Below are 6,336 nucleotides of genomic sequence, written 5' to 3' on the forward strand. Positions count from 1 at the left end.
CTCCATGCCGGTGGGCATAATCACCACGCGCGAGCTGGCCTCCACCGTGCCTGCAAACTGCCCTTCAATCCTCACTGTTGATCCTGATGACGAGTGGTGTGCTGTCGTCACGGTTAACCAGTCTCGAATCCGATTTAAATTGGACACTGGCGCATCTGCAAACCTCATATCACAGTCGGGCCTCGACAGCATCCGAGACGAACCTAGCATTCTTCCACCAGCCTGCCAGCTCCTTGACTACAATGGCAATTGCCATAGCTGCCAGTGGATCATGTCAGCTAGGTGTATCTCACAAGGGAATCAAAGTGACGTTACGATTCAAGATCGTCTGGCCTGACCAAGGCATCCCTGCTCGGTGCTCGCGCATGCAAACTCATAATCTGGTCCAGCGCATCCATGCCATGTCCTCGACACTGGCGACTGCCTCGCCCAATGTAAATCTCCAGGCTGAGATAGACGACATTCTCACGCAACACCACAACATGTTTGATGGAATGGGCACGCTCCCATTTCATTACAAGATATTGCTCAAACCGAATGCCATCCCAGTCATCCATGCACTGCGCCGGGTGCCGGCTCCTCTCAAGGATCGTCTGAAAACGCAGCTACGAGAGCTCCAAGACCAGGGTATCATCTCAAAGGTCACGGAACCACAGACTGGGTCAGCTCCATGGTCTGCGTCAAGAAGCCCTCTGGTGAACTCCACATTTGCATTGATCCCAAAGACCTGAATCACAACATCATGCGCGAGCACTACCCGATCCCAAAGCATGAAGAGTTAATCTGTGAGATGGCTCATGCCAAATTCTTTACCAAGGTGGACGCCTCCCGTGGGTTCTGGCAGATACAGCTGGACGAGTCCAGTCAGAAGCTGTGCACGTTTAACACTCCGTTCAGCAGGTATTGCTTCAAACGCATGCCTTTTGGTATCATATCAGCTTCCAAAGTATTTCATCGCATAATGGAGCAAATGATGGAGTGCATTGAGGGGGTGTGAGTCTATGTGGACAACATGATCATCCGGTCCACGACGCCCGAGGATCACATTGCCCGCCTCAAACAAGTTTTCCAGAGGATACATGAAAACGGCCTCCAGCTCAACAGGGCAAATGCTCATTTGGTAGATCCGTTATCAAGTTTCTGGGTAGCCACATTTCACAGCAGGGTGTGCAACCTGACGCTGACAAGGGTGCTGGCAATCAATGCTGTGGTGATCCTCGCCTGTGTGTGTGTACATGTACCACCAGGGGGCAGCGCGAGGACAAATAGGAGGAACGCCGGAGCTCCGCCTTCGGCCAGTTGGAGCTAGAGGGTTGGAGAGACAAGAGGTGGAACTCAACTGTGGAGATGCAAGTCTTTTGGGCCTAGTTGCAGACAAGTAAAGCAGTATATTTTCAAGTACCACTGTAGTTTATTGTGGGGCACAATAAAGCATCAGTTAACCTAGAGGACGACTTCGAGCATTCTTTTAAGAAGTCAAACATGGTACAGGAGTGGCTTCTCTGAACAAAGGAACCAGCAAACAGAAAAAAAAAAGCAACAACAACAGGCAGGCCACCAGACTCTGCAGCCTCTCAACTACAGACGACCTTCTGCAATGATGGAACACAAGCTACTTACAGGGCCAATGCGCACTACAGGTAATCTACATTCCCAACTGAAAATGTTTAAACAAACAGTTTGAGATGCATTTGTTAGCTCTGGACTACATACAGTGCTGATGACAGAAAAATTGCACATTTGGTCACAATGGGGTGGCGAGCAGGTGTTAAATACATATAACTCTTTCACATATTGTGATGCTGCAGACAAAAACTAAGTATGACGTGGTAATTGCGAAATTGATGAAACTGGAAGTCTCAATCCAGTGAGATCCTTGAAAGGTACACCCTGCGTAGCAGACTCCAAAACACGGGGGAGACTATCTCCCACTTTGTGACAGACCTACGCTTGCTGGCACAAGGCTGCTGCAACTTTGGGTGATTGGCAAAACTCACTCATTAGAGATCAGCTAATCTTTGGTCTTGCTGATACAAATCTGAGAGATTCTCTGTTACTACAAAGCGATTAACACTCAAAACTACCTTAGATAAATGTTTGTTACATGAGCAGAAAAAGCAAGCAGGTACACGAGTGTTTGAAAAGCATTCTTGAAAGACCACTCACCACGAGGCAGATATAAAGATGGTTGGCTTCCCTCACAGGTCGTCTCTTCCGTTCTCCAGGCCGTCCTCTTCCGTTCTCCGGCCCGTCTGCGCATGCTCACCGTCCTGAAAGACGCGATCCGGAAGTGATCGGCATGCGCATGCGCACTACTCGCAATACCGGCCCTGGAATGAAAACCGCACGGCGCATGCGCGAACGCAACATGCGCATGATGTCATGACGTGTTATTGTTGCGGCTCCTCCCACTTAAAAGGGCAATGTCCTGCCCAAGGAAAAAAGTGCAGAAAGTGTTTAAAAATGAATCACTTCGCCTCCCAATGTCAGTCTACAGCAAAATTTCACTCCTCAATGCCACGGCACGGGAACATGAAGGTCCGCCACAGTTTGATGTCATGAACACTCAGGCACCCGATGACAATTATTCCGACATGAGGAATTCAACTCCTGGGAGCACAAGTACAGCATTGGAATTATTAATGCCACAGCGGAACCACAGGACCTGACGACCAAAACCTCGTCACGTGCATGCCATCAATTCGGCAAGCGAATGGACTGCCATGGTGCACGTAATAACTTCCCCATCACCTTCAAACTGGACACGGGAGCCTCAGCAAACTTGCTGACGAGCAAAGATCTCGCATCCGTCCCAGGGACGCACGAGGGTGTTACCTGCAGCATGCAAGCTCACTGACTACAACGGCAACCAGATCGTCTCAAAGGGATCATGCCACCTACGAGTTGCCAACCAAACAGTCATGACAGAACTCCGCTTTGAAATTGTAGAGGACAAAAAGTCCTCACTGCTCGGTGCTCAAGCCTGCAAGGATTTGCGGCTGATTCAGCGGATTTTCATGAACACGGCTGCAGCATCACGAATTGCCGAGGACATACAACTGCTACTCAGCGACTACCCTGACGTCTTCTCGGGCATCGGCACACTGCCCTATACGTACAAGATCCTGCTCAAACAGAATGCCATACGGTCATTCATGCCCCACGGAGGGTGCCGGCTCCATTGCGGGACAAGTTAAAAGCCGAACTTCAGCGTCTCCAAACTCGAGGTGTCATCTCAAGCATCACACAGCCGACTGACTGGGTCAGCTCGCTGATGTGCGTCAAGAAGCCGTCGGGTGCACTCCGGATCTGTCTAGATCCCAAGGACCTCAATAAGAACATTCGCAGGGAACACTACCCTATTCCCAAGCGCGAGGAGATCACGAGCGAAATGGCACAAGCTCGAATCTTCACCAAACTGGATGCATCACAGGGGTTCTGGCAAATGCAGCTCGATGAGTCCAAGCCGCCTGCTGTGCACCTTCAACACGCCGTTTGGAAGGTACTGCTATAATCGGATGCCCTTCGGCATCATATCGGCATCCGAAATATTTCACAGGGTTATTGAGCAGATGGTAGAAGGCATCGAAGGCGTTCGTGTCTATGTGGATGACATCATAATATGGTCCACGACAGAGGAAGACCATATTGCGAGGGTGAAGCAAGTCTTCCAGCGGATCCACCAGTATGGACTGAAGCTCAACCAAGCCAAGTGCACTTTCGCACAGTCCTCTCTGACCTTCCTGGGCGACACTATATCCGAGCATGGGGTGACGCCGGACGCTGAGAAGATCGCTGCGATTCAGGGCATGCAGCGACCACAGGACAAGAAAGCGGTTTTTAAGGTTCCTCGGATTCGTCAACTTCCTTGGTAAATTCATATCGAACTTGGCAGGCACGGACAACGGCGTTGAGGAACGTGACAAGGAAGGGCACGGAGTTTGCCTGGACCCAAGCTCACCAAGATGAATGGGTGATCTGAGACACCAGTTGATGGCAGCTCCAACGCTCGCATTTTTTGACCCGGCAAAACCTACCAAGATCTCCACTGACGCCAGTCAATATGGAATTGGTGCTGTGCTCCTACAACAGAACGACCAGTCGGACTGGGTCCAGTGGCTTATGCCTCACGTGCAATGGACTGTCACAGAGTGCAGGTATGCACAGATAGAAAAGGAGTGCCTAGGGCTAATCACAGGGGTGACCAAATTCCACCACTATGTGTACGGTCTCCCCCACTTTTCTCGTGGAAACGGATCATAGGCCGCTGGTCAATATTCATCGACAAGGACCTAAATGATATGACACCGCGCCTACAACGCATGATGATGAAGTTGCGAAGGTACGCTTCACGCTGATCTACCTCCCTGGCAAGGACCTTGTGATAGCTGACACACTATCACGAGCCATGGACGCTGACAACCCGCCACCGGCTTCCATCAATGATGTGGAAGCTCATGCACAGTGGTGCAAGGAGACGCTCCGGCAACGGACGAAAGGCTGCAGCAAATTCGTCAGGCAACACAGGAGGATGCTACCCTCCTCCAAGTCTTACACAACCTGCAACATGGCTGGCCAAAGGGGCGGTGCCCACAGTTCCAAAATGTGAGGACTGAAACTATCGTGGTCGATGGCATCATACTACGAAACGACAGGATCGTCATTCTACGGCTCTCCGGGCGGACATCCTTCACAGGATTCATGAGGGGCACCTTGGTGCCGAAAAGTGCAAAAGGAGAGCGCGACAATCTGTTACTGGCCAGGGATTAACGGGACATTACAAACATGGTGCTCACTTGTGACACGTGCCAAAGACATCGACCGGCGCAATGCAAGGAGCCACTGCAGCAGCATGAGATGGCCACGTTACCATGGGACAAAGTGGGCATTGACTGTTCCACTCCATGGGCCGCAACTATGTTCTGATCATTGACTATTACTCCAACTTTCCGGAAGTCCTGCAACTCCCGGATCTCACAGCCGCAGCCGTCATCAAGGCCTGCAAAGAAACTTTCTCCAGGCATGGCATCCCACGGACGGTCATGTCCGACAATGGTCCTTGCTTTGCCAGCTGGGAGTGGACGGACTTCGCCAAGCACTACAATTTCCAGCATATAACGTCGAGTCCACACTTTCCGCAATCAAATGGCAGGGTGGAGAAAGGTGTCCACATAGTTAAACACTCATCAGCAAGGCTGAGGACTCGAAATCCGACGTACATTGGCCTCTTGTCGTACCGATCGTCACCTTTGAGCTCGGGACTATCACCAGCTCAGATGCTTTTCAACAGGGACGTACGGACAACATTACCAGCGCTACAATTCACCAATCCTGATCACTCGCCTGTCCTGGATAAGATGTGTCACCAACGTCAAGTGCAAAAGCAGCACTATGACCAGCAGGCCAAGGTACTGCAGCCGTGGCCAGCAACGGACACGGTGAGGTTGCGAAACCCGGCTGGAGGATGGTCCAAAATGGCCGTGGTCCTTCGCCAAACATCGCCGCGGTCCTACATCGTTCGGTTGGACGCTGGGACAATGGTTCGACGAAATCGGAGAGACCTTCTTAAAGTCACACCTCGACCACGGGTCTTTCCGACTCTTGATCGGCAGGACACGCTGAACCTACAGGACGCGTCATGCATCATCCTGACACTCCTCAGCAGATGTCCACATGGACACAGACGAACCCTGGATCTCCATGCCCCTCAGGAGGTCCACTCGGATCAGACGGCACCTGACCGTCTGAACCTGTAAACATGGACTGACACATGCATGGCCCTGCCTGTTGTTTTTTATTTTTTTTTTTTTTTTGTATATAACCTAACTGTTACATTGTGTGTTTTGTTACAGCTCTGCAGCTAAGAAAAAAAAAAAGAGTGAAAAAGGGGGATGTGGTGATCCTCGCCGTGTGTGTGTACATGTACCACCAGGGGGCAGCGCGAGGACAAATAGGAACGCCGGAGCTCCGCCTTCGGCCAGTTGGAGCTAGAGGGTTGGAGAGACAAGAGGTGGAACTCAACTGTGGAGATGCAAGTCTTTTGGGCCTAGTTGCAGACAAGTAAAGCAGTATATTTTCAAGTACCACTGTAGTTTATTGTGGGCACAATAAAGCATCAGTTAACCTAGAGACGACTTGAGCATTCTTTTAAGAAGTCAAACAAATGCCATGAAGACCCCAGAGAACAAAAAGGCGGACCTCCGTTTCCTCGGGATGGTGAATTTTCTCGGGAATTCATTCCCAACATGGCATCCCACGCCACAGCCCTCCGGCATCTCGTAAAAAAGTCGACAGTGTTTCAGTGGCTTCCCGCACATCAAGCGGAGTGGCTTGAGC

The 6,336-nt window shown here is 50.9% G+C and overlaps 1 long non-coding RNA gene across 1 annotated transcript; it reads left to right on the forward strand.

Moving 5' to 3' along the window:
* The first annotated feature begins 1,523 nt into the window (after positions 1–1,523).
* Positions 1,524–6,127, forward strand: LOC119972921. Its single transcript, XR_005462172.1, has 2 exons — positions 1,524–1,640; positions 5,853–6,127. It is a non-coding gene; the product is annotated as an uncharacterized LOC119972921 (long non-coding RNA).
* The last annotated feature ends 209 nt before the right edge of the window (positions 6,128–6,336 follow it).

Source organism: Scyliorhinus canicula, chromosome 10, assembly GCF_902713615.1.
Source record: "Scyliorhinus canicula chromosome 10, sScyCan1.1, whole genome shotgun sequence".
Taxonomy (NCBI): Eukaryota; Metazoa; Chordata; class Chondrichthyes; order Carcharhiniformes; family Scyliorhinidae; genus Scyliorhinus; species Scyliorhinus canicula.